This window comes from Saccopteryx leptura, chromosome 1, assembly GCF_036850995.1.
Source record: "Saccopteryx leptura isolate mSacLep1 chromosome 1, mSacLep1_pri_phased_curated, whole genome shotgun sequence".
In the NCBI taxonomy this organism is placed as follows: Eukaryota; Metazoa; Chordata; class Mammalia; order Chiroptera; family Emballonuridae; genus Saccopteryx; species Saccopteryx leptura.
Window position 1 is genome coordinate 65,572,563 of NC_089503.1, and position 27,695 is coordinate 65,600,257.

Genomic DNA, 27,695 nt, shown 5'->3' on the forward strand with positions numbered 1-27,695 from the left:
TCACTCAAGTCACTGCTGCTGATAAAATTGATTTGGTTCCCTAAGATACAGGCTGCATGCAAGAGGCCATGAGTGCTGCCAAGGAATTAAAGGAACCACGAGTAGTCCTAAAAATGAAGAGATACAGCCCTCATGTCAGAGGCACACATGTCGCTTCCCAACCTCCTTGTTCTGACTTATCCTGGACCCTACGGCCAAGCCAGCCTTCCTCACAGGTCGCCCCTGGTGGCTGGCTCTCAAGATCCTTTTTCACACAGTATATTCTTTGTTTTTCACTTCATGTCCTTTCCTTCACCTTCAATTTGCTATTTCTCTGCTCATTTCTATGTGTTAATTTCTCTCCTGTACCCCCAGGTCTTAGAAATGCACTGTTTCTTCTGCATGTAATTTCTGAAGACCACATGGTGCTAACCTTGACCTCTCACTGAAAAATAAAAACCATAATGCTGGATGGAAAAGCTGAAAAAACTGTTTCCTTCTCATTTCTTTTGTGGACCTTCTCATCTACATATCTATCCGCTCATTCATTCATAAAACCACCCAATGGCCATTTATTACTCACCTGTAATGCAAAAGACAATGTACCGAGAATATAAACATAAACAGCCACCTTTCCAGCCCACAAAGAGGTGCTACAGCAATCTGGTGTAGAAGAATTCAATTCAACTGAATTAAAATCAGCCAATCTATCTGATTCTAGAGAGTGTGACTGTGAATAAAATATGGGCCTCAGGGAGCTTCCAAGCCTCCTGAGGAAATCAGTCCTCAGGAAAGTCTTATCCTGTGACAGGTGCTGAAATGCAAATATCATTCTGATGTGATATCAAGCCTGTGCTCTGTCAGGTAAGCGCTTGTTGGCCTGGAGAGGTGTCTCGGCGTCTCTAACATTCGCTTTTCTTGCTTGTAAAGTGAGTGGAATGATATCACACAGTGTTGTTTTGAACACCAAGAAAGATGATTTAGAAAAATGCTCGCTTCATGGCATCTATTTTCAGAATTCTTAAGGTGATATTATCCATTCAAAGTCACTGTGAGAAGCAAACAGGATAACGAACGAAAGCAGCAGCACGTAGTAGGTGTTCAACACTTATTAGGTTCCCTCTTGCCTTTTCCAGTAACTCCTTTGGGAAGTGGAGGTCCCATATTATATCCTTCAAAGCAAATAGGTTAGGCATTCTGTGACCTCCTTGTGATTTTCCCTCCCTACAGATTTCTGCAGGCAGCAGTTCAATCCTGCTTTCATCTCAGACTCCCACATTACTGTGAACCACTTGACAGCCTAATCCTTATCAGAGTGAGATGAGACCATCATTCCAACTCCTGGCGAGTTGAGCACTACAAAGTGATATACTGTGGACCCAGTCCATGGCATTGCTGCCCTGACAAGGTAGATTAAGAATCTGCTCAGTGGTAGCACATTGTAACTGTGCGCTCAAAGGAAAAGTTATAGAAGGAAGCAGACATGCACCCATGGAATGGAAATCAGAAGGTGTGTGGTTCTGAATGTCTTTAACACAAAACAGAGCCTGCCTCTTCAAATGTACCTTCTTTCTGTCATCCATCACATACAACAGCTCACTCATCAAACATACCCTGAGGGTGTACCCTGGGCTTAGCCCTGTGCGAAGTAAAGGTGAATCAGAGCTGGACAATGCACTGCCTCAGCTCTCAAGGATCTCAAAATCTAGTATCAAATATTGTACAAAGAAATATTAAAATTCGCTGAAGTGTTATATGAAAAATATAAGGTGCTGACTAGAGCTCCATCTGGCCGTGCCAGGAAAGGTTTCATAGAAGAGGTGACATTTATTTCATGCTTGGCAGAGTGAGAAGGAACTCAAGCTATTTTACTTAATAAACATTGATTGAGCAATTGCAATATACTGGCAATATGCTAAGTTTTGAGCTACAAACATTACTATGACTGTATTTGGACTACTAAAGGAGCTCACAGCCTAGTACTTGATCATGTAGGAGGCTCCAGGAGGAAAGGATTAGTTGTCACAGTGTGTGGGAATGTGTTTTGCAGAGGAATGAAAAATAGATAAGTAACTCAGGTGTGTGGGGAATTGAGAGTAGTTAGTGATGAAGTTGGTACTTGATTCAAAGAGTTCTCTATAAGTCATGCTAAGGGACTTGGCAACAAATATGGATTTCAGTTTTTTTAGAAAATGGACAATCATAAGGTTTTTTTGTTCTGTTTTGTTTCTAAGATGAATGCATACTGCTCGCCTCATTCTCAAGTGAGAGAAGAGCGATGAAGAGTTATTCCTCCAAGTGGGATTATTAAACCAGCAGCATTAGCCTTAGTAGAATTGCTTAGCAATACAGGGTCTCAGGCCCTGCTCAGAGCTACTGAATCAGGATCAGCATATAAACAAAATCTCCAGCAAGCATAAGGTTCATACACACATTAAAGTCTGAGAAGCATTTGCCTAGGAATTCAAGCAACTCACTCGTGGCCACGCAGCTGAACAGTTATCAGACACAGATTTCCAGACCTTCACCCCAATGCTCTGGCCACTTCCATGCCCCTTTCTTAGGTACCCCTGTGCCTCTTTCATCATGATGAGTGGGGCAGGATATTCTAGATCGGTTCACTCAGTGTTGAAACGGGAGATCGGGTCCCTTTGGAAAGGACAGGCCTGAAGAGGAGTTTCATCTTGGCCAGAGAGTTTGGTAAAAGTATTTGGTGTAGCCATACTCTACCACATAGTAATCTTTCCAATATAAATGTATGCCTTGTCCCACATACATTTTGGGTTAAAAAGCAGTCTATCCTTAAAACAAATAATAATAATAATAATGCAATTTTAGTTTTAATGGAATTCAAATTACACTGATGAGCAGATACATTTCTTTTATGAACTCCAAGTTGCTATACATGTGAGGGGAACATAATGACAGTACCAGAGGGGTGACTTGTGACAGTGAGAGGGACAAGACACAGGACAGAACGGCACTGATGAGACACAGGATTTTTTTGGGTAAAATAAGGTGGAACTCTCTGATGAGTCTCAGAGTGTTTGAGAATATTGAAAAACAGAATTATTTTTAGAAAGTTTGCCATGAACTATGTTTTATTATCCCCCTAAATGTCTTACAGCTAAGTAAATACACTGGTCCCCCATTGTCCATGGGAGATATCATATTTCCCCATGTATAAGGTGCACACTGTTATGAAAAATCTTGGGGTCTACAAAGATTGTCTTATACAGTAGTTGTAGATATTTTTACTTGCATTTCCTGCTTTTCTGTGCTTGTTTTTGTGCTCATTGTTGAAGACAGTGATTCGTCATCAGACACTAATGAGGACAAGCTAATGGATGGGAGTTTTGACAGTGATGAGGAGTTGTATGAATCATGATGAGTAAAACTTGAGTTCAATAACTTTATGTAATACATTTTTTTTTTCAAAGTTCAGTCCCCAAAATTAAGGTGTGTCTTATACATGGGAGCGTCTTATACATGGGGAAATATGGTATGTTCCATGGTTCCCAGTGGATGCCTGAAACCATGACCTTTTTTCATATGCATACATACTTATGATGGAGTTTAATTTATAAATTATTCATGGTAAGAGATGAACAACAATAACCATGTGGATGAAAAAGGGGTCACATGCCAAACCTGACAAACTCAGGTGGAGCCCTCTGTGGCGCCTTTGCAAACTCAGAGACCTACAGTAACCACACAGGATGGTCTGAAATTAAAACTTTCTAACTAGGCCCTGGCTGGTTGGCTCAGCGGTAGAGCGTTGGCCTGGCATGCGGGGGACCCGGGTTCGATTCCTGGCCAGGGCACATAGGAGAAGCGCCCATTTGCTTCTCCACCCCCCCCTCCTTCCTCTCTGCCTCTCTCTTCCCCTCCCACAGCCGAGGCTCCATTGGAGCAAAGATGGCCCGGGCGCTGGGGATGGCTCCTTGGCCTCTGCCCCAGGCGCTAGAGTGGCTCTGGTTGCGGCAGAGCGACGCCCCGGAGGGGCAGAGCATCGCCCCCTGGTGGGCAGAGCTTCGCCCCTGGTGGGCGTGCCGAGTGGATCCCGGTCGGGCGCATGCGGGAGTCTGTCTGACTGTCCCCGTTTCCAGCTTCGGAAAAATACAACAACAACAAAAAAAATAAATAAAAAAAAACATTAAAAAAAAAACAACTTTCTAACTAAAAGCAGTTCTTGGTGGGTAGTCGTGGTTTAGGGAAGCATTTTTCTCCAATGAAAGTCAACGCTTCCAACCCTGTCCTTGTCTTTTGCATCTACAATAACCTGCCTGATAACATGCATTTGAAATGGAAGGGTCATCTTCTTTCCCTGCCCCTCTCCGGGCAGGCAGCCCACCAGAGCAAGGACCAACAAACCCCTCATTGTTGTTATCATCATCTTAATCAACTATTAACCATCTTTTTCCTGCCCATATAAAAGAAGTTTCAGTATATGCATTTTTACTCTTTATCCAATTGCAGAGATATCCCCACTTAACCTTCTCCCGCCTCCCTAATCTATCACCAGTCAATTTCATGTAACCCCTTTACGTCTTCCCCTTTGATTCTGATGTATAAAATAAGTGGTGAAACCACCATTTTCCTGAGCACTTTTTCAATCCGTTGACACTTTGCTTCTTGGCAATTGTGGACAGTTTGGCTTAAATAAACTCATAAAAGAAAGTTCTTACGGGTTTGAGAGTTTCTTATGTTGACAACTACTGATAAAATAGGACAATCGTAACAAGATACTTTAATAAAAGTTATGTGAATGTGCTCTCTCTCCCTCTCTCTCCTTCTCTCTGATAACTGAGATGGCTACTAAGTGGCTCATGGGCGAGTAGAGCATACAGTGCAGATACAACGGACAAAGGGATGATTCGTACCTGGGAGAATGGAGTGGGACAAAGTAAAATTTCATGACACTACGTGGAATGGAGCATCATTTAAGGCTTTTGAATTATTTATTTTAATTTTTTTGTTTAATATTTGCAAACTGCAGTTGATCATGAATAACTAATGCTACAAATAAGAGGAACTACTATTCTATTGCAATTTCTATTTATGATGAATTTCTTTATATGCTGGCACTCCGGCACTAAGACAGGTGTTTTGTTTCATAAAGAAATTGAAGAAAAAAAATATTTCTAAGGCTGTTTCTTAAAAAATGGAGTTTAGTTTATAAGGATGCCCTTCTCATCACTGAACCATAACTCCCAGTATTCATGTCCTTTATAGTTCTCTCCCTTGACATCTATTGATAGCTTGGCCCTATGACTTGGCTTTGACCAGCAGGATCCAAGATGCTCTGTGACTTCTAAGGCTAGATAGAGTATAAGAAGCCTTGCACCTTGGCCTGGATCTATTGCAGTACTCATTTTTATGAAGCTTCATGCAGTCTCCTTTAAGCATTACCAATAGAAACAATGTATACAGTGAGGAACAAAATAAAGACGATTGCTTTTCTCAGAGGGCTCATGGATGATTCTCTCCCCACCATCACATCCTTTTTCACTTCCCTGTTCCATTCTCTAACTGGGGCTGGGCAAGACCTTATATGCCCACACCTCAACCTGTGAACCTCAGCTTGTATATAGCCAGGTGGTACTCTACCTAAACCTGGACTCTTCACTTTCCAGTCCCCTTTGCATGTCACCACTCACAACCAAACTCATCCTCTTAAAATCCCATTAAATCTTGCCATTTTCCCACGGTCAGGTGAGTCTACAGGCTCATAAGAAAGAGGTAAAGTCAGCAGTAGTTGACTGATTAAGAACACTGAAATATCTTGAGGTCATCAGTGAGGTTAGGGCTGTGGGAATCATTCAGCAAAAGTACTAAAATGTTGGGAGACAGAAGTACTATGTCTGATTTGATACAATACAGTAGAGAAGTACCAGTGAAGACCAGTTCCAAATCTAGGGGGTAGCCAAGCAGTACATGACTGAAGTTCAATGGGACCAAAGTCATTAAAATTTGAAAAAGTTTAAGAAGTGAAATAACAAGATGTTGTGTGGGTCATCCACAAAGACAGAAGTCTTTATTTAAGTTGTTTTTTTTAAATACACCCTATATGATAATAGGACTTGGAGTATAGAATAAGATTATAAATCAAGTGCCAGGAATCTCTGATGAATGTGGGGAGATGACCAGGAAGGCAGTGGGTGGCCCTGACCTGGAAGACCTCCAAGATGGTAGAGTACAATCAGCTTTTAATGAAGGCGGGGGGAAGTAATGATTTAGGAGAAGCTCTAGGGAGCTAGAAAAATGTGAACCTCTTTATTCCAGAGCTGTGGTTAGTGAAATGTTCATTCATTTGTTCCAGAGTTTTTATGAGCTTATTATATGAAAACAAACAAACTACCTAACAAAACTGGATTGGGATGTGTAAGGAAAAAGCAGCCTTCACTTAGCAGTGTCTTGAGGAAGAAGCTTCCCGAGGAACAGAGCAGTCCCTTGGAGTCAAACCCCACAGAGCAGTGCTTAAATTACATAGACAAAAATTTTTTTTTACACAAAACAGTTTTTCGCTGCCACTGTCTTAACCAGTCTTATGGAAATTCAATTTCACAATCACTGTTTATATGAAAAAAAAATCAAGAAGCATTTAGAGAAAACAAAGTAATTGTTATTATTACCAACCCATTAATTCTTGGTATTTTTAGTAGCCAGTTATTATGGCAGGCACTGGCTGATTTCGCTCTTTGTCCTATTTCCCATCAATTTTGATGACATTTGAGTGGTCAATATTTCCACCTGATGAGGGCACATAATAGAAAAGAGAAAATTAAGAAACTATATTACTGTGCATATTCCATCCTTTGAAAAGTTCCTTTCAGATACTTGTCTTGTTTGTTTCTCATAACGTGTATGAAGTTTCACTGGCTGGGGTCCTTGGTGGGATTGTTGAAATGCAGACAGCGAGGCTCCAGCCACAGAGAGTCAGGCTCAGTAGGTCCTGGATGAGGCCAAAGAACTTACATGTCTAACTAGTTCTCAGATGGTATTGATGCTGCTGGTCTGAGAATCTTTCATTTTTCTTTCGATTTCCTCTTTGACCCATTGGTTGTTCAAGAGAATGTTGTTTAATTTGCACAGATTTGTGAACTTTTCAGTGTTTCACTGCTGCTTATTTATAATTTAATTCCATTTTTTATGGTAAAAAAAGATAATTAGTATGACTTCAATCTTCTGAAAGGCTTAGTTACACTGTATGTTGTGACCTTGCATCATCTATGTTAGAGTACGTTCTGTGTGTGCTTGAGACGAATGTGTCTGATGCTGCTGTGGGGCAGAATGTCACATGTATATATGTTAGTCCATTTTTCTATACCGCTGTTCAAATTCTTTGATTTCTTATTGACCTTCTGTCTCAGTGCTATACTCATTATTGAACTTTGGGTATTGGCATCCCTAATTATTTATGTGTTACTGTCCATTCTCTCTTCAGTTCTGTCGATGTTTGCTTTATATATTTAGACACTTTAATGTTGAATAAATATAAATTTATAATCATTAGATCTTCCTTGTGGTTGACCCTTTTATTCATTATATAATGTCTTTCTTTGTCTCTTGTGACCATTTTAAAAATGTATTTATTGATTTTAGAGAGAGAGAAAGGGGGAGAGGAAAAGGAAGAGGGAGGTCAGAGAGAGAGAGAGAAAGATTGATTTGTTGTTCTACTTATTTATGCTTCATTGGTTGATTCTTGTATGTGCCCTGACTGGGGATCAAACTTTGAACCTTGGTGTATTGGGATGACGCTCTAATCAACTGAGTTACCCGGCCAGGACCTACCTCTTTTTCTCTTAGTTTTAGTTTTTGAAGATTTACTTTGTTTTTTGTTTGATTGAGCCACATTCCCTGTTTTTTATGTGCCTTGTACTTTGTGTTGCTGTTATTGTATTTGAAAAAATAGCCACCTTTTCCAGTGTATACAGATTGGTTTTTCACAGGGAAAAGATTTTATTAATAAGCTCAACTAAATATTCTGGGGGCCTTTCAAATCTTTTTGTAGGATGCATCTTCTCTACACTTGTGTTAAGTTCCTCGTTAGAAAGATTTGTCAATTTCCTTTTCGGGAGATTGTAATCTTGTGTTCTCTCTGATGTCTGTCTGCAATACTGCATGTTCTCTGGAGCTGCTCCAAGCCACTCAGCTCTTGTTCTCAGAGGCTCCCAGTCTTCTAGAGTATGCTGGGTTCTGTCAGCACTCTGAATCAGGAATGACAGAAACCAGAACACCCCTGAAAAGCCAGAACATTAAGTAGACATTGCATTCTTTTCTTTCTCTTCAAGAGAGAGACTATGAAGCTACATCAGCTGCTGTCTACTGTCCTGTGGGTCCTCTGGAATATCAGAAAGCTGCCCAGATGTCTTTAGTTTTCATGAGACCCCAGGCATTTAGAATATGTCAGATCTCATCAGTGCTCCAAGGAAGGTCAGATAGGAACCAGTCCCATGGGGAGTTCCCCAAAAGTCTGAACATTAGACAAATACTTCAACGGTTTTCTTCCCAAAGAGATGTTGAAAGTTAGTGATTTTCTTTCTTTTCCTTCCTTCCTTCCTTCCTTCCTTCCTTCCTTCCTTCCTTCCTTCCTTCCTTCCTTCCTTCCTTCCTTCCTTCTTTCCTTCCTTCCTTCCTTCCTTCCTTCCCTCCCTCCTTCCTTCCCTCCCTCCCTCCTTTCTCCCTTCCTTCCTTTTTCTTTCTCTTTTTCTTTCTCTTTTGTTCTCTTTTTCTTTCTCTTTTTTTCTTTCTTTCTTTCTTTCTTTCTTTCTTTCTTTCTTTCTTTCTTTCTTTCTTTCTTTTTTTCTTTCTTTCTTTCTTTCTTTTTATTAAGTGACAGGTTTTTTCTTTTCTTTTTATTAAGTGACAGGTTAGGAGACAGAGAGAGACTCCTGCATGTGCCCCAACCAGAATCCACCCAGCAAGCCTTCTACAAGGGGATGCTCTGCCTGTCTAGGCAGCTGCTCTATTGCTTAGCAACCAAGCTATTTTAGTGCCTGAGGTGAGGCCATGGAGCCATCCTCAATGCCTGGAGCCAACTTTGCTCGAACCATTTGAGCCATGGCTGTGGGAGAAGAGAGAGAGATAGAAAGGGAGGGGGGATGGAGAAGCAGATAACTGCTTCTTCTGTGTACCCTGACTGGAAATTGAACCCGAGACTTCCACACACTGGGTTGATGCTCTACCGCTGAGCAACTGGCCAGGGACTGAAAGTTGGTGGTTTTCTTCTGTTTGTTCCACACTGAATTTAGGAAAGGGGCGATGGCAAGTCAATGCCATAAACTTTTCTACTGATTTCGATCTGACTAGTTTCATGTTCACCTTGGATCCGGGTGCCTCATAACTGTTTTCTGATTTCCCATAGGGGAAACTGAACTATATATTATTGACTTATTGTCTCTGTAGGAGGGAAGGTGGTCTGTGGTTTCTTGTTCCGCCATCTTGCTGATGTCCAGGATTTAAATAAACATATGATATTTAAATATGTTTATTTAGCCTTAGTGTTCCTACTTTAGCAATATGCCTATTCATTTCTATATAAATATAATTTTATTAAATTTATTAGAAGATTGGCTAATAAGATTAAGTAGATTTCAAGTATATAATTCTATAATACATCATCTGTATATTACATTGTATGTTTACCACCTCAAGTTAGGTCATTTTTTGTCACCACATATCTGACTCCCTGTTCTACCTCCTCTTCACCCCTCTTTACCTCTAGTAACCACCATACTGTTGTCTGTGTTTATGGGTTCTTGTTTGTTTGTCTAGTTTGTTTGTTGTTTTCTCTTTTATATTTCACATATGAGTGAAATAATATGGTTCTTGACTTTTCCCATCTGACTTATTTTGCTTAGCATAATTTTTTTCAAGATCTATCCATGTTGTTGCAAATGGCAGTATTTCATCTTTTCTTATGGCTGAGTAGTATTCCATGGAATAAATGCACATTTTCTTTATCCAACCATCGATCAAAGAACCTTCGGCTATTTCCATTTCTTGGCAACCATAATTAATGCTGCAACAAACATAGGGATGCATATATTTTTATGTTTTTAACTTTTTGGGAGTAGATATCCAGAAAAGGGATTGCTAAACCTTTTGGTAGCCTTATTCTTATTTTTTTTTTTTTAGTTGCTTTCATACTGTTTTTCATAGTGGCTACACCAATTTGTGTTCCCACCAGCAGATTATAAGCATTCCTTTTTCTCCACAACCTCACCAGCATTTGTTATTTCTTGTCATGTTGATAACAGCCATTCTAATGGGTATAAATAAGGTGGTATCTCATTGTAGTTTTGGTCTACATTTCCCTGATAACTAGTCAATTTAAGTATCTTTCCATATATCTGTTGGTCATTTGCATATCTTCTTGGGAGAAGTGTCTGTTCAGTTCTTCTGTCCATTTTTAAAAATTGTATTGTTTGTAATTTTGTTCTTGAGTTGTATGAGCTCTTTAGTTTACTTATTTTCTAAATTCATTTAATATATTGAAAACTCAATTTCCTCACCTATTAACTACAGATTTTTTTTTTTTTGCTTTTCTCAAAAGAATTCAATATGACCTAAATTTACTTTAAAATAATAAAGTACATAGAAGAAGACATAGGTACTAAAATCATGGACCTGGGTTTTAAAGAACATTTTATGAACTTGACTCCAATGGCAAGAGAAGTGAAGGCAAAGATAAATGAATGGGACTACATCAGAATAAAAAGTTTCTGCTCAGCAAGAGAAACTGATATCAAAATAAACAGACAGCCAACTAAATGGGAAATGATATTTTCAAACAACAGCTCAGATAAGGGCCTAATATCCAAAATTTACAAAGAACTCATAAAACTCAACAACAAACAAACAAACAATCCAATAAAAAAATGGGAAGAGGACATGAACAGACACTTCTCCCAGGAAGAGATACAAATGGCCAACAGATATATGAAAAGATGCTCAGCTTCATTAGTTATTAGAGAAATGCAAATCAAAACTACAATGAGATACCACCTCACTCCTGTTAGATTAGCTATTATCAACAAGACGGGTAATAGCAAATGTTGGAGAGGCTGTGGAGAAAAAGGAACCCTCATTCACTGTTGGTGGGAATGTAAAGTAGTACAACCATTATGGAGGAAAGTATGGTGGTTCCTCAAAAAACTGCAAATAGAACTACCTTATGACCCAGCAATCCCTCTACTGGGTATATACCCCAAAACCTCAGAAACATTGATACGTGAAGACACATGTAGCCCCATGTTCATTGCAGCACTGTTCACAGTGGCCAAGACATGGAAACAACCAAAAAGCCCTTCAATAGAAGACTGGATAAAGAAGATGTGGCACATATACACTATGGAATACTACTCAGCCATAAGAAATGATGACATCAGATCATTTACAGCAAAATGGTGGGATCTTGATAACATTATAAGGAGTGAAATAAGTAAATCAGAAAAAAACAAGAACTACATGGTTCCATACATTGGTGGAACATAAAAATGAGACTAAGAGACATGGACAAGAGTGTGGTGGTTACCAAGGGTGGGGGGAGGGAGGACATGGGAGGGAGGGAGGGAGAGAGGGGGAGGGGGAGGGGCACAGAGAACTAGATAGAGGGTGGCGGAGGACAGTCTGACTTTGGGTGAGGGGTTTGCAACATAATTCAATGACAAAATAACCTAGACATGTTTTCTTTGAATATATGTACCCTGATTTATTAATGTCATCCCATTACCATTAATAAAAATTTATTATAAAAAAAAAAAAATAAATAAATAAATAAAATAATGGCCCCTGAAAAGCAGGTTTTGGATGGGTGCCTAGTTAGCAAAGTCAGAAATGAGGGAAGGCAGGGAGAAAGAAAGTGATAGGATTCAAACTAGCCCCCACTCTCAACTAAAATACCAACCCAGCAGGTCTGATGTGAAGGGGAGGACTAATGTGACAACGACTTATATTTTAAAGCTCTCTCTGTAATTTTCCTGCAGCCAGCATAGGTGGAGCCTCATAGCTCTGATTGGGTGCAAACTGTATTCACACTGAGGTGACTATCGACACTACTGCAAATAGACTTAACTGCAGAAGTCAAAGTGAGGGGTGATTCAAGATGTGTTCTAAGAACCCTACATATTTCTCCACAGATAATTATAAAATTTCAAATCAAGGAGAGGTATTTTTTGAATTTGTAGGACCGATGACTATATATTTTCTCTCTGTAGGCTTTTTCTTTTATGGCCATGAAATAATTAGCACCTAGCACAATTTCTGGCATGTAACAAAATGTCAGCTGAATTAATTGAGTTTGATATTAAAATGTAGGCACAGTTGTCTGAGATTAGCTCCCTAAATGATATCAGTGAAAATTAGCAAACTATTCACTCTTCTAATCAACAGATCTTTCCTGAATGTCTTACATGTGCAAGGCTTTCTGCTGGAGTTTTATTGGAAGGTGAATTCGGAAGGCCGAGATCCAGTTGCTAAGGAAGATGTGAGCCACACAAAGTAGGAATAAGCACTGTGAGAGAGCTTGGATAAGGCACTGTGGGAGTCCAGAGAAAGACAACATCGCATCTGATTTGTGGATCAGAGGAAACATTCTATAGGAGGTGGCACTAAAGGAGGAATTTGAAGATGTGAAATTTAGAGATAAAGGCTCAGAGGACACCACAGGATGAGGAGTGAGAATTAACAAAAGGACATAGATTTTTGGAGAAATAAGAAGAGATAGCTGACTATAGACACACCTGGCTCGAGATAAGCAGAATTACTACCATTATAAGGTACTTGCAAGGACATGTGTGGATATTGATGCAGATCATCCTTAGGGGCAGGTAGTTCTATGCTGACTAAACTGACCAAAGTATGGGAACATACCCCTAATTCTTACCATCTTGTGATAAGTCTATGTCTATTTTCTCTAGAATAGCTCACAAAAATCCCTTCACTGTATATCGTACATTTTTATTTTTTGTCTTTCAATTATTTTGCAAACATAATTATTATCACCAAAAATGACCCTGCTTAAAATTAACTTGTGTATTATTAGATGTTTTGTGTGTACTTGTGGCCTACTCTTCAGTTGTTTGAAATCTCACAGCACTTTCTAATGACAGCAAAGGGGAGGTAATTATAGCCTACCATTCAGCATCATAAGCATGGAGCATTTTAGATTATGGATCATTATATGCATATGACAATGAACAGAATGTCCTCTGTATAGAAGAGAGAAATCACAAAACATCTCTTGGGAATCAGCAAGAATATGTAATAGTCCAAGGTCTCATTCATATGTCAAATTAACTAGGATGCTAATAATTTCTGACGGGGTAGAAGGATGTCATCTCTACCATGTCATTTATAAACTGTTTTTCTTAGGGCAAGTCATTTTGGTAATAAGGGCTTAGTGAGCCCAGGATGCTTTTTCTCTCCCTCTTTTCAATGACAGATTTTGTTAACCAGACCACAGAGGTGAGCACACAACTGAGGCTGAGCAAATCCTATTGTGTCCCATCCCACAGCAACAGTGAAGCTTTGGGCCTGGAAATATAAGCTCTACCAGAAAGTTCTGTCCATTTTTGGAATAAAACAAAATACAAATTTTTCTTACCATCAATAAGCTTTATTAAATAATTGTCATTATTATTAATGATTTCTTGCCAGCGTGAGGGCAATTTGTATATCCCATTTTTAAAAATGTTTTATCTTTTGATGCAAAAAATTGAATCAGTGCTTGTTTGATATCTTTTTCATTTTTGAATTTTTTGCCCTTCAAAAAAATTTTGTAAGGACAAAAACAAGTGATAGTCGGAGGGTGCTAAGTCCGGGGAATATGGTGGATGCGACAGACATGCTTCTGTAGCATTTCTTCCTTGTTGAAATTCGTAAAAATTACAGTGGCGTAAATGAACTTTATCAGTAGCCATGGGTACACTATCCACCCATAAGACTAACGTGAATCAACTTTGTTTTAGTTAATTTGCTACATCAGTATGTATACATTAAGTGATTAAAATAGAGAGGCTCACATGCACCAAATAAACATGTGCTTATGTGTTGAAACTTGTTGTGATAGAAATGGACAGAACTTTCCAGTAGACCTTATATTTTAAGCAAGAGCAGGCAAGGAAATGCCTGTCTATTATTCAGTGCTTGGCTGTAAGGCTGTAAGAATATGACTGCAGCTGCCAGCCACCATGCCACACTCCACATGAACAGAGGAAGGGTTGTGAGAGGACAGAGCCCATGTCTAGAGAGTATGTGAAAGAGAAAGCTCGCCAAGGGAGCTCAGCTCTCCCTATAGCTTCCTGGGTCAAAGGTGGCTGCTTTCCTGCATCTCACCTTCAGATTCTATGAACCATCCAAGCCTCCTTCCTGTAAGTCTCCTGCTTAACCTGTTAGGAGTTGAGTTTCCCTACTTTCAGCTGAAAGTGTCCTGCTTACTGACACATGGATACTGACAGGCCTGTGCCAGCCTTTGGCGTTTGAACTTGCTCTTCTCTTTGCTCATGAAATTCTTTCAGAAACTTCACACATCCTTTCCTATCTTTTCTCAGCTTTGGACTCAAATGTCACCTTCTCAGTGGGGCTGTCCCCTAACCATTCTCTCTGAACCAGGCTCAATGCTCCTTACAATACTTTCCTTATCAACATATACAGTACCACATATTATACTGAATAATCTTGTCTACTATCTCTCTCCTAAACTATAATGTGGGTAGGAATATTTGGTCCCCTAAATATTCCCAGTGCCTAGAAATCACATGGACATAGATGTCATAGATAAATAAATGTTTGTTAAATAAGTGGACAAATAAATCTTAAACACCTTCTTTGTACCAGACACTGTGCTCAGAGTGTAACATGTGAAACTTTATGTTACCCATTTATGCCCTGCTATTTTTGGCAAAAGTTATATCATGAGTGTGATAGATCATATTGGTGTCATGAAGTCATAAAGACTGTCAACTCCCTGAAGACAAGGGCCCTATCTGCCTATTTCAGCACTGATCCCAACTGCCTAATGTAAAGTCTGGAACCTGGAATATATGTAAGTATACCTAATACCTTAGATTTAGGAATATGAAATGTATCTTATAGCTTAAACATCACCATGAGTTAAGTCATGAGTCTGATATAAACTCACAACACAGCAAAGAGTTGTAGCTGTCAAGGCTTCTCTTTTGGGGTTCACTGCTGGACAGCTTTATGCAAAATGAGGCACCTCTTCTTAGCCATCACATTGGACTGTCTTCCCTATCTGCCTGTCTGGTTCTTAATTTTTTCTTCCTCATTTTTGAATCATATTAGTATGTCCGTGTAAGCATAAGCCACCTTGAATCCTTTCTGGTACAAGGCAGAGAATAAGTTAGTTAATTCACAGATTGATTTAATTATCAGAGCAACTCAGTGAGGTAGGTATTAGTTCCCTTATTACATGGGAACGGAAACTGAGCCTCTGAGATATGCAATTCGACCATGATCAAACAACAGACAAGGGTCAGCATAAGAATTCAGGTCCACGGCCACTTATCTCCATAGCAGGTGACCCTTTACCCTACTTAAGATCTGTAACCTCTCAGGTCTGCCTCGAGCTAAGGACTACAGGAAATGATATTGGACAAGGAGGCAGGAGCCTGAGTGTCAGCCCCAGACTTTTCTGTTTTCAGGCCAGTATGAGTTGGGGATGTTAGTATATTTTCTAAATCTCAGTTTTCCTATAATTCAATGGGAATGGTAATGCATCTCCCTTTGTACTATTAGATTCCTATCAAGGCACCTTCACTGAAAGAAAGGCCTGGTCTGAGAGACAGTGGTCAGGGTTCTAGAACAGAGACCCTAATTCAGAACCAGCAAGCCATGTCCAAAGGATAGCACTCATGCTCACTACCATCTGACATGTAAAATACATGAAGTTGGACTGTGATTCTGAATTTTCTCTGACATGATACTAATTCCCTTGTATGGCAGCAGCATAAAAATACCAGTGTCTCATGAAGTTGAGAGGCATTGAGTGCAAGAAACAGAGAATGAGTTCTGGACTTAGACTTTGGGTAAAGTTCCAATCTGTCTGCTGTGCTCTGTGATTGTGATTTTGACCTTCCTATGTTTTCCAAACTTTGCCTCTTCTGTAAATCTCGATGTCTAGAAAAACCAGCTAATATTTACTATCCATATATTCACATTTTAACTTCATTTGAAAATGAAGCCATTAAGAATGGCCCTGAGCACCAAGTAGCTAGTGGTGTTTCTTTTGTTTTTCTGTTCTTTTTTTTTTTTTTTTTTTGGTCATATACATTCTCTTTTCTTTTGCAAAGGTCATACTAGTTTTAGGGCCCCTCAGGAGTTGGCTAGGGTTTTTACAGAAACAAAGATTCTTCAAGATGTTTAATTCAAAAAAAGTATGACAAATATTTCTTCCGCAAACCTGTAAGACTCTGAGGGAACTTACATGGGACTAAGGCCAAAGCAAGCTTGCTGCACATCTTTCATTCATTCATCAGTCCTACCACACACACTTTCATGAGTATTTTCTCTGCCCCAGTCACCATGCCTGACATAGAAAAAGTAAAGCTTTGATCTAGAGAGGTCCACATTCTAATGGGGGACAAAGTCAGACCTGTAAGAAACAGTGTTCCTGGCAACATAACAGAAAGCTTGAGAGAATCTTCCCATGTCGAGAAGACCCAGTTGAAGATGTTTAATCTGAAGCACCCTTTAGCACCACTGCACCTTCATACATGGGCCTGGTTCTAGCTTGTGGATCCCAGAGAGCATCTGATGTCTGTATGTAAGGTCTCTTGATCTTCCAGAGAGCTCTGCCAATGGGTTTTTCATCCATTTGCCCTTTCCATCAGAGCAAAGCCATGCAATTCATCTGGTCTTGGTGCTTTGTCACTTTTAAGGGTCCAAATTGTCTTGTTCTCTGTTTCTTTACAATAGTAAAGTCTTTTAATATTTCATTATTTTCCCTCCAGAGGTTATATATATATATATATATATGATGTTCATATATATATATATATATATATATCTTATATATATATATGATTATATTATATCTTAGATATAGATAGATAGATATAGATATATCATTACTGCCTTTGTCTTTTGTACTATACAGAGACATTGCCCTATGCCCCAGATACACTTATGGTTTTATATTAGTACTATAACTAGATTGCAAGAATCCTACGAATGTGGAGCCTAGCCCCTCATGTTTAACAAATGGCTCTTGGGATCAGGAGAGGGGAGTGACTCGGTTTTGGGGCCTCCTGATCTGCACTTCCCACTATACCTGCCCATTTCCTCTGAACTCCAGGGCACAACACAACTCCTCCTCCAATTGCTCTGTCCAACTTTATCATTGTTCCTCATCTTGATCAGTTCATTCTTTTCTTGTTACTTCTTACTGAGGAGATTGTGGATACTAGGCATTATCATAATTGCTTTATGTTGTTTCCTTTAGAACAGAAATGTACCTCTGGAACTTGCTGGAATAATGCAATTTTAATAAAAAAATTTAGAGAAACCACACTGAAGAGCCCAATGATATATCCTTGGGATAAAAAATAAATTTGGTCACTCAAAAGAAGGCAGGGATATTATTTACAGAACAGAAACACTGTGGAGTCTAACAACTCTTACCCAGTCTGTTTGCTGACCCTTAGATTTACAAGATCAAATGCCAGTTAAGCCATTTCAATTTCATCTTCCCCCTATTAAAGATAGACCTGTCCACCCATTTGACCAAACCAGAAGCACTCTAGATATTTGACTTACCCCAAAATTGAATTAGTTTTCAAGTGTGGGTACTATAATCTTTAATCACCTCTGTTCTGATTGATAGGAACATCTCTTTGGAAAAGGTATGTGGTATGTCCAAGTTTACACAGAAGCTAAAAATGACAGTGAGAATTTAATTATAAATGACAGCCTATTTTGTCTACCTATATCATGAATTAAGAAGGTCTAGAAGCATGACAGTCTCCTTCTTGTCCCACTCATTTAATTTCTCTGATTTAATTTCCCTGAACCACAGGTTATTTTTTCTATTTGTAAAAAAGAATAATGGCCCTGACCAATTGGCTCAGTGAATAGAGCATCAGCCTGGTATATGGACATCCTGGGTTCAATTCCCAGTCAGGGCACACAGGAGAAATGACCATCTGCTTCTTTCTCTCCCTCTCTCTTCTCTCCCTCTTCCCCTCCCACAATCACTAGCTCAGTTGGTTCCATCATTGGCCCCAGGCACTGAGCATAGCTTTTTGGTCTGAACATCAGCCGCAGGTGCTAAAGAGAGCTTGGTTGATTAGAGCATCAGCCCCAGATGGGAGTTGCTAGGTGGATCTTATTGCAGGGACATACAGGAATCTGTCTCACTATCTCTCCTCCTCTCACTTAAAAAAAAAAAAAAAAAAAAAAAGATAATATCTTTCTTGCTTACTTTACACTAAAAATCAAGTCCAATTAAATGTAAACAATGCTTTGTACATTTAAAAAACCATTTTTTCCCGTTAATTCTAGATAAACATCTTTTTTTTCTAGAAGAGAAAGGTAGAATTTAATATTTTAAATCAAACATTGAGTCTCAAAACATTGACATCTGGAACTTTGTGAACAAATTAGAGACCAGAATAAAAAATAAGTGGAAAGCATTTACAAATTACATGATCTGGAAAATGGGAAGAGAGTGCTGATTTTTACAAAGAGGGGAAGAAACAATTGACTGAATAATTAGAAATCAGAAATGACATGCTAACAGCACATCACAGAGAACAGAAATGCTAGTGAATTCACTGGAGAATTCTTCTTATTATTTTTAATTTAAATGTAGCCTCAGTGGACAGATGTAAAGGAAACAGGGCAGACTACTAAGAAAGGAAGTAGAGGCATCAAATTGGAAAAACACAAACAAAAAACAAAACCACATTATTCTACTTAGCAAATTCAGAGTCAGACGCAATTCTGCATGCAGGATCAAACTAATGGTGGCAGAATGGCCTTGCTGGGAAGAAGAAAAACTATTGCTTCAGTCAAAACTGACAAATCAAATCTAACAGGAAACCCAAAGGACCCTTCCCTTTGGGCACAGCACAGACCTCTGTCTCCATTCAAACTCCATGGCTTTCTCTATGGCTGTTTTTTCTGACTTGCCTTTTCTGATTCCAATAGCCTGGAATCAGGAGACCGGGATTTGAACTCAAGCACTGCAACAAGCAGTCTGTGTGACCCTGGGCAGATATGAGGCTTTCTGCTCATCTATAGAGGGGTGAATCTTCCTACCTATCTCTCAACACTGTTTTGAGGATCAAGAGGGAAGCATTAAGTATACTGATTAAAAGAATAGATTCTATAGACTCTATAGCAAGGCTGCCTGTGATTAAAACTTGGCTATACCAGCTGTGTATCCTTGAACAAATAACATACACTCTCTGGCCTTAGTTTCTTTATCTGTAAATTAGGGATAACTATAGCACCTATCTCAATTACTACAGGCGAATTGCCTGGTACTCATTAAACACAGAAGCATATTAATTATTACTGTCCATATGTGAAAAAAATTAAAACAAAAACATGTGAAACATGGAACAATAAAGAGAAATAAAATTCCTCTGCTCAGTGATCTTTGTAGTATGCCGGCGTCTCTGCTGAGGCCACACTGTGCTCCCCGGATCACCAGGGGCAGGAAATGAATCCCAGAGAGAGGTGGAGAGGAGAAAGACAAAGAGGGGGAACCATGAGAGAGAAAAAATTACTTCTCTTAGAAGATGTCAAATAAGAATTGGCACCTGCTAGACTCTTATTTTATCTTCTAAATCCCAGTTCAGCTTCACTTTTTGAAGTGGGGAAAAAAGAAAAGATAAAAAGACAGAAAACAGGAAAAGGTGGATTAAGGTAGATTAGTCTGTGACAGCTGATGGCCCAGGTTTATGTCACTAGTTGTGCTGTTTACAGGAGGTCACGTGGCCTTAGGTAAATTAGGTAAGTGAGTTAACCTAACTCTGAGACTATTCTATTTATTCTTCCAGAAAATCAGGATGATGATAAATATTCACTCATTGGGTTTCATGAGGAGTAAATGACATAATGACTTTAGGCATTTAGAATGCTGTTGCACACTCATCACATAGTAACTGTCCATAGATAACATTCCTGACCCTGAAATATGCCAAAAGTCTTCATGATATTGTACAGGTGAACTACTAAGTGTCAGTCCAACCAGCTGAAGAGAGTAGTGCTCAAGGATATCAAGTGATTTGCTCAGAACCCATCAGCTAATTGGAAGCAGAGCAAGAACTCTAATCCAGCTCTTTCTGCTTCCCATGGCCTACCATGCTCCACTACATCCCAAACGAATGGTCACCTGTAAATCACACTCATTCCAATGCACAGCATGTCACTTAACATCCCCAAATAGAACTTCTGCATACATTAAAGAGACATGGCATTTTGCATAAGCCCAGGCAGTTGTTTTAAAAGCTGAATTCAAACAGCTAAAAAAATTAGTGATCATGGTTTATTAAATGTTGAGTACTTTACACACATCACATCATCATCATCGTCATCATTGTGGTCATCATTATTGTATTGATTACCTGTTATAAGTCTGGTGCTGTTCTTCATGTTTTTTTTTTTTGTGCATCTCAAAGTTTAAACTGAATAAGAATTGCCTGGAGATCTTGTTAAAATGCAGATTCTGACTCAGTAGATCTGGGGAGAGCCTGAGAGTCTACATTTTAATCAGCTCCCAGCTGATAATGAAGGCTGCTGTTTGGTAAACCTTAATGAGATTAGCAAGATTTTATAGGATTTTCTTATTCAGTCCTCATATTAATGCTGTCACAAAAATTTTAGAGGAACTAGTGTGCTCATTTTACTGAAGAAGAGATTGAGGCTCAAAGACTTTTTGTGTCCTGGACAGAGTGAATAGGAGACAGAACAGGAATTCAATCTGCCAACTCCCTGGGTCCAATGTCTCTTAATACCTGACCTTAAATGCAGTGTAGAGTATACATAATCTGCTTTTTGATTTAGCATTTAAAATTTCACATTTATTTTACTAAGAGAATACTTACCATTAGCCAAGTATTCATGAGTATTTAAAAATATATGATTGGATATCAAAAAATGGCAATTATCTATCCTTGTGCACTATAAAATCAATCTAGTAGGAAAGTAGAGAAATACATAAGCACTTATAAAGATAATCAGTGCTGGCAAGAGCATAGGAAATCAAGGACTGCAATACAGTCTCATGGGAGGTTCAATGGGTACAGCCTCTCTGGTGCGCAATGTGGTTATGTCCCCAAATTCAAAGCATGCATATAGATTAACACAGCAATTTCATTTCTAGATATGTATCCTAGGAAAGGTAGACAAGGGAAGAAAGATGTATTTTTAAGGATGTTAACTGAAGTATTATGTAAGAATGGTGAATAAGTGAATATGATTGAATTCAATATCCATTGAAATAAAATTAGGTGAGTTATTACACACTCCAACTATGGAGTAGCATAGATCTACTTAGAAGAATAAACTAAACAAACGTATATAAACAACTGACATGGATAATTATCTACCCTATATTTTTATGTGGATTAAAATTTTTTAAGAAGCTTATTACTGAACAGCATGTATGGTAAAACTACTTGTGCAATGAATAGTTATATAAGTGCTTTATACACGTGCTTCTCAGTGGGTGACATAAATGTAAAGGCTTTACCAGTCTCTTGTATGTAGTTCTATTCAAGGTTTTTACCAAGTGGATACACTATTTGTATAGCTGGAAATAACTACAAGGATACTGCCATATCAGGATGAAACAGTCACCATCAGAAATATAGCAGAGGGTATTCAGGATATTATTACAAGTGAGAGGCAACTCCGAATGCTGCCTGACCAGGTTTGGAAAGCTCTGTACAGAGGTGACCTCTCAACCCAGAACTAGAAGTTTGAGTAGGATTTTCTTAGAAGGTGAAAAGAAGAGAAGCACTTCAAATTGAAGGCAAGCCACTGTGACTTGGTGACACCAAAGTGAATATATCCCAGTCCAACGTGCCACAAAGAGCTCTCAACCAATGTGGGAAGACATTGATGTACGCATAAGACAATTAATGACTCAAAGCAAGACATGGAGGCATTTGGAGGAGCAATGAGGATTTGAGCACGTACTTTTTCTGGGTAAAAGGATTTAATTCTTCCGACAGGGGTTCTCAATGTTCCCAGTCCCAACAGAGCTGAATGATAAGATATTTTTTATCATAACAGTGGTATGGAGGATAACACTTCATGATGAAATTGGGGGCTATGTATGTCAATTTCTCCTTGATACGTTCTGGCACAGAAAGACATTCTGGAAGGGAATGCTTGAGGGGCACTGGGTACTCAGGTTGACTGGAAAAGATCTTTGGGTTGTGCAAGTTTAGAGGACTTACACTGAGTGACACTTTGGTGTCCAAGACCAGGGCCATCTCCAAAAGTAGCCAAGGATAATGCATATAACATTTTCTTTGATTCTCCAAATTGTCTACCAATTTTATTATAGTATGCAAATACATGAATGTAATTATAACATGAATGTAATTTTTAAAAAAATGTTAAAAGAATCACTCATCTTCTTCCAATTTAACTCCACTCACTTTGTATTGATTATTAAGTCTTTGTTCATAAGCATATATTTTTACATATTGGTATTATATATATACTCTATTTATTTGTTTTTATTACCTAACTTTATAGGCATACCTTTTTCCATTTAAATACATTGTAATTGAAATTTGAATGACTTCCTCATTATGTTCCATTGAATTCATGTACCACACATAGGTTGTCATATATTTAAGTTGCAATGAGTACCATGATTTATATTGTTTATATTTTAAAATTACTTCTTTACAATAATTTTCCAGGGATAGATTACTAAATCAAAACTCATTTCTCTTGTCTCTCAAAAAGGCCAAATTTCCATTACCACTTACCACATGTGTGTATGCAGTTTTATCTCAGTGTCACTGGTATTTGATTTTATTTTTTATTTTATTTTATTAAGTGAGAGGAGAGGAGATAGTGAGACAGATTCCTGTATGTGCCCTCACTGGGACCCACCTGGTAACCCCCATCTGAGGCAGACACTCCAATCAACCGAGCCATCCTCAGCACCTAGATTGATGCTTGAGTCAATCTAACCATTGGGTTCAGGAGGGGAAGAGGAGAGAAGGGGGAGAGGGAAGGGGAGAGAAGCAGATGGTTGATTCTCATGTGTGCCCTGACTGGGAATCGAACCCAGGATGTTCATACGCCAGGCTGATGCTCTATCCACTGAGTCAATCAGCCAGGGCTTGATATTATTTTTAAACAGAACATTTCCTAACTTTAAATAATGTAAAACCAAAACTTTCTATAGAGTTATTTTTAGGTTTTCAATTGCAAGTGCCAATAGATCTCTTACTCTATGTTAATTTAGAGGTTAGGATACTTCACCGAGTGACAGGCCTCTGTATGCCATGTGTTGCAGCAGGCCGTTGAATTTATTTACACATCTGCTTCTTAGCCACAGAATGGGGATAATAAAACTGTTTAGCTGGTTTGATTGTTGTGAGGATTAAATGAATTACTATATACAAAGCATCTAGAATGTAGCCTGGTACACAATAATCACTTAGTTTCCATAACATGTTCTTATTACTGTTGTTGTTATCAGTAAGACAAGTACTGGTATTATATAAATAAACGCAAAGGAGTAGTGTTTCTATTTCCTATTATGAGAACTGATAGTTCATATCATTTGAGACATAAATATTTTCTCTAATTTATGTATATATATATACTGTTTCTTTATTTAAAGAGTACTGCTTTAATTATTATTAAGACCATGTAGCTACCTATTGGTGTGTAATTTCAAGGAGGTCCTTCATCTCTCTTTGTCTCCATTTCCTTATGCACCAAATATGAGAAGGGACATACCTTGCATGACTTTTGTGAGGATTTGACATAATACACATAATTAAATAGAAAAACTTTAATCCTCTTAAAGGCTAATGTAAGAATTACCTTAGGAAGAGGGCCTTTTTGGTTCAGAAATTGCCTTAATAAGCCCACTTGAGGTGTGCTTCAAGGCTTTTAAGAAAGAAAGGAAACCATTCTTCATGAGATAAGGAAGAAATTTGTTTCGGAGGAGGAGGGAGAAGAGAAGAGTGAGGGGGAAGGGGATAAAAAGATGGCAAAAGTTTTGCAGTGACATCCTGTGATACCTCAAATTCTCCCTAAAGTTTCTATAATCACAACATCTATGGAGTGAATTCATTTTAGGAGGAAAGACTGAGTTTGATATGAGACAGTACAAACTGAGCCCTAAGGAAACTTGAGAGTCCAGAGCTTAGTTAAGGGCAAGAGCAGAAGGATGACCCAAGAATAATGGGATTTTTCCCTTTAAGGTTTTGGGCAACCAAGGCCATGAAATTAGGGAGATCTGAAAGTGCAGGGAGCACTCAGTTAGCCTCTGGATTACATGGATACAATAAGTGCCTGGTGCATAAGAATTAATTGATCAAGTAACTGTAGCATAATTTTTTAAGAACATAAACATTTTTAGATTTTAGAATTGGCTATGCATTTTTCTGTACATCCTCTCATTTGATCTTCACAGCAATTTCTGTTGGCATATTTGGGAAAATATTTTTCTCAATCTGTTGGTTTCCTTTTTCAGTTGTGATAATTTTTTATTGTGCATACATTTTTTTAAAAAAGTTTATAAGTATATGCAGTTAAATATGTTGATCTTTTCTTTGTGATTATTCCTGTGCTTCAAACCTTAGAAAGCCATCATTCCTCTAAGAAACTGGTAGGCACCCAATTGTATTACTTCTAGTTACCTGATGAATTTTTCATTTTTTAAAAACTTTAACTCTACATGATGCATTCATGAAAGCAAATATATGTGGAAGACAAAGAGATTACATTTAGTGAACATCTATGAAATTTTACAATAGTTGGTGATTTACATGTTTTATATGTAAATATATAGCTATCCCATGTAAGGTAGAAGAAGGCCAATAATTACTGAGCTCTCACCCCCTGAAAGGCTCTCTTTTAAGCCCTCTGCAGTTCTTCACATCAGCCTTATTATAGGGGTATGGACATTATCCTCATTTCATATATGAGCAAATTAAGGAGGAGTTAAGCACTAGCAGAGGAGAGAATGGAGATTTATATCCTGTCAGTCTGATGCCAGAGATACTAGCTTAACCACCATCTAAAACAGAAAACCCTGCAGCTCAGGGAGTTTGACTCAATCATGTAGCTATTTAGGTGGATCTGTCTAATGGTACAGTCCCGATTCCCTTTATACTATACATACTCTCTGCACCAGTCAGTGTCCCCAACATACTGAACAGTCAAGATGGGAATGTCACAAGCACACAGATATCCTAATTGCATTCAAGTTTTTGAGCTATGTATATAAACTAATCTGTAAGAGTGAGCAATATACTCAGAAAAGCAGGATCTTCAGTGACTGCAAATATGCTTCTCAGTGCTATTTTCACCAAGGGGTTTATGTGCATGGTAAAAATTAAATGGCTGTGTGATAAATTGACCATGAGATAAAGCAATTTTCTAAGGAATAGTGAGAGAAGGAACAAAAATGATTAAGAAAATGGGGCTAACTGGGTGAGAAAAGATTAAAGGAGTTAACTGTGTATAGCTGAGCTTGAAAGGCAGAAGAAGAACTGAAACCCCAACAAATACCCATGCACAAGAAGGCTGAGGTGATTCCAAGGGGTGAAAGGGCAAGGATTTTTTTCATATGTTTTAGGCATTACCCAAAGTAAAGAACACATTAATAGAAAAAGAAGCACACCAAATCACTAAATAGTATTAAACATTACAGCCAGGTCATATATCAAACAAAAATAACCAAGGTGAGCTGGGAATATTGAGAATTGCTGAGAAAAAACACTGCTTGCAGTGCTCACTCTCTAAGAGCATGCTCAATTTTGTTAAAAGGCAGACACAGTTTCCAAAAAGGCCTTTGCTTTCTCACACGTGGGTCCCAATGGCGTCCCTTCTCACCCTTCTACCATGCACTCTCTTGTTTTTTATGCTCTGGACACATTGTTCATTTAGCTTCTTGACCAAGCCTTCCATATGCTTCCCCTTTGCACCGTCCCAACTGTTGCTCCCTCTTCTTAGAATCATCATCACCATTGTCGTCGTCATTGTCGTCGTCATCATCATCATCATCATCACCATCATCAAGCCAGGTCATCTTCTAACTCATTTCTCTCATTTATTTCCCACAATTCTAAGTGATAGGTTTTATTATTGCTCCCTTTTCTCAAGTGTAGAAACTGAGACACAGAAAGTTTAAGAGCTTACTCTATCCAAGACAACTAGCTTGTTTTACCTCCAGGTTGTCTTCAGTTTTTAACTCTCATTTATTCTTTCAGTCTAGGCTTTACAATCACTCCTTAAGGAACACAACCCTGACTACCGCATAACATAATCTCTCAGTAGCCCTCCCACAGTTGTCTCTGTATGCACATTTTTATTTACTTGGTATCTCCCTTTTATTCAGGTTGTAAGCTTCATGAAAGGAGACATAGTTATTTGGTAGGTAAAATGCCTGGCACGTAATAGGTGCTTAACAAATATTTATTGAATGAACGTGAATAAATGAATAATAACTAAAATATTAGAAGAGATGACCCTGCTCTGTTTTTTGGTATATGTTAATAAAAATGTTTTTAGAAGAAATAATTGAGTGTCTAAGGATGTCTGTGAGGGTGGCTGCTCAGAGCTATGTCAGTTAAGGCATCGGTTATAAATAAAAGCTGTTTTCTTGGGTGGGAAATAATAGGTTATGGGGATACTTATAATTATTTCAGTATCTGAAGAACTCTATATGTTAGATAAGTTCACTAACACCTAACACCCCCACTTCCTTTTAGAAAACAAAAAGCAAAAAGAGAGAGGAGAAAATTTTTTAAAAAATGTCATAAATAATTAACTTTTCAGGACCAATCTACAAAATCTTATAAAGAAGAAAAAACTTCAGACAATTGGGAACATTAATTTTACCTTCACTTTGAGGGACACTAACCTGAAACAACATAAATCCAAATCCCATAAAAACAGGAATACTTTTGAACGGTCAATATTCAACTAAATTGGGCTTTATCAAAAGGTATATTTAAAACAGCTTCCAGAAATTTTGTTGTAGATGTCTTCTACACCCTGATCATATTTGATTACCTAGCCTTTCAGTTACTGGCGGAGCCCAAGGAGTAGCCTGGGGATATTTAAAAATCAGCAATTAATTCAGCAGGTAGGTGCTCTATGTAGAGGGCCATGACATATGTGGAGCTACCCTTTTTAGCCTACATTTATACAACAGTTACATTTATATCAGGAGCAGTAATTCCTGAGCCTTGCCTTCTAGTCTTCAGTTCTTATTTTCAATGCTCAGACTTGTGTAAACCCTTTTCTAAAGCTAAATTAATTTGACTGTTCCCTAGACATCAAGTAGGTTTTCAACTCTCTTCCCACCTTTTCTTTGCCCTATGCTTATCTAAGTATATACTTCACAATCCTTAAACATACTTAGCCATACTTCCCTGTGAAGCCTTTCCAGATTCCTCTGGCTCAGGGACCTCTCTAAGTCTTTCGTAATATTCTCAAACTTATTTTAGCACCAAATGAGATAATACCATGCAAAG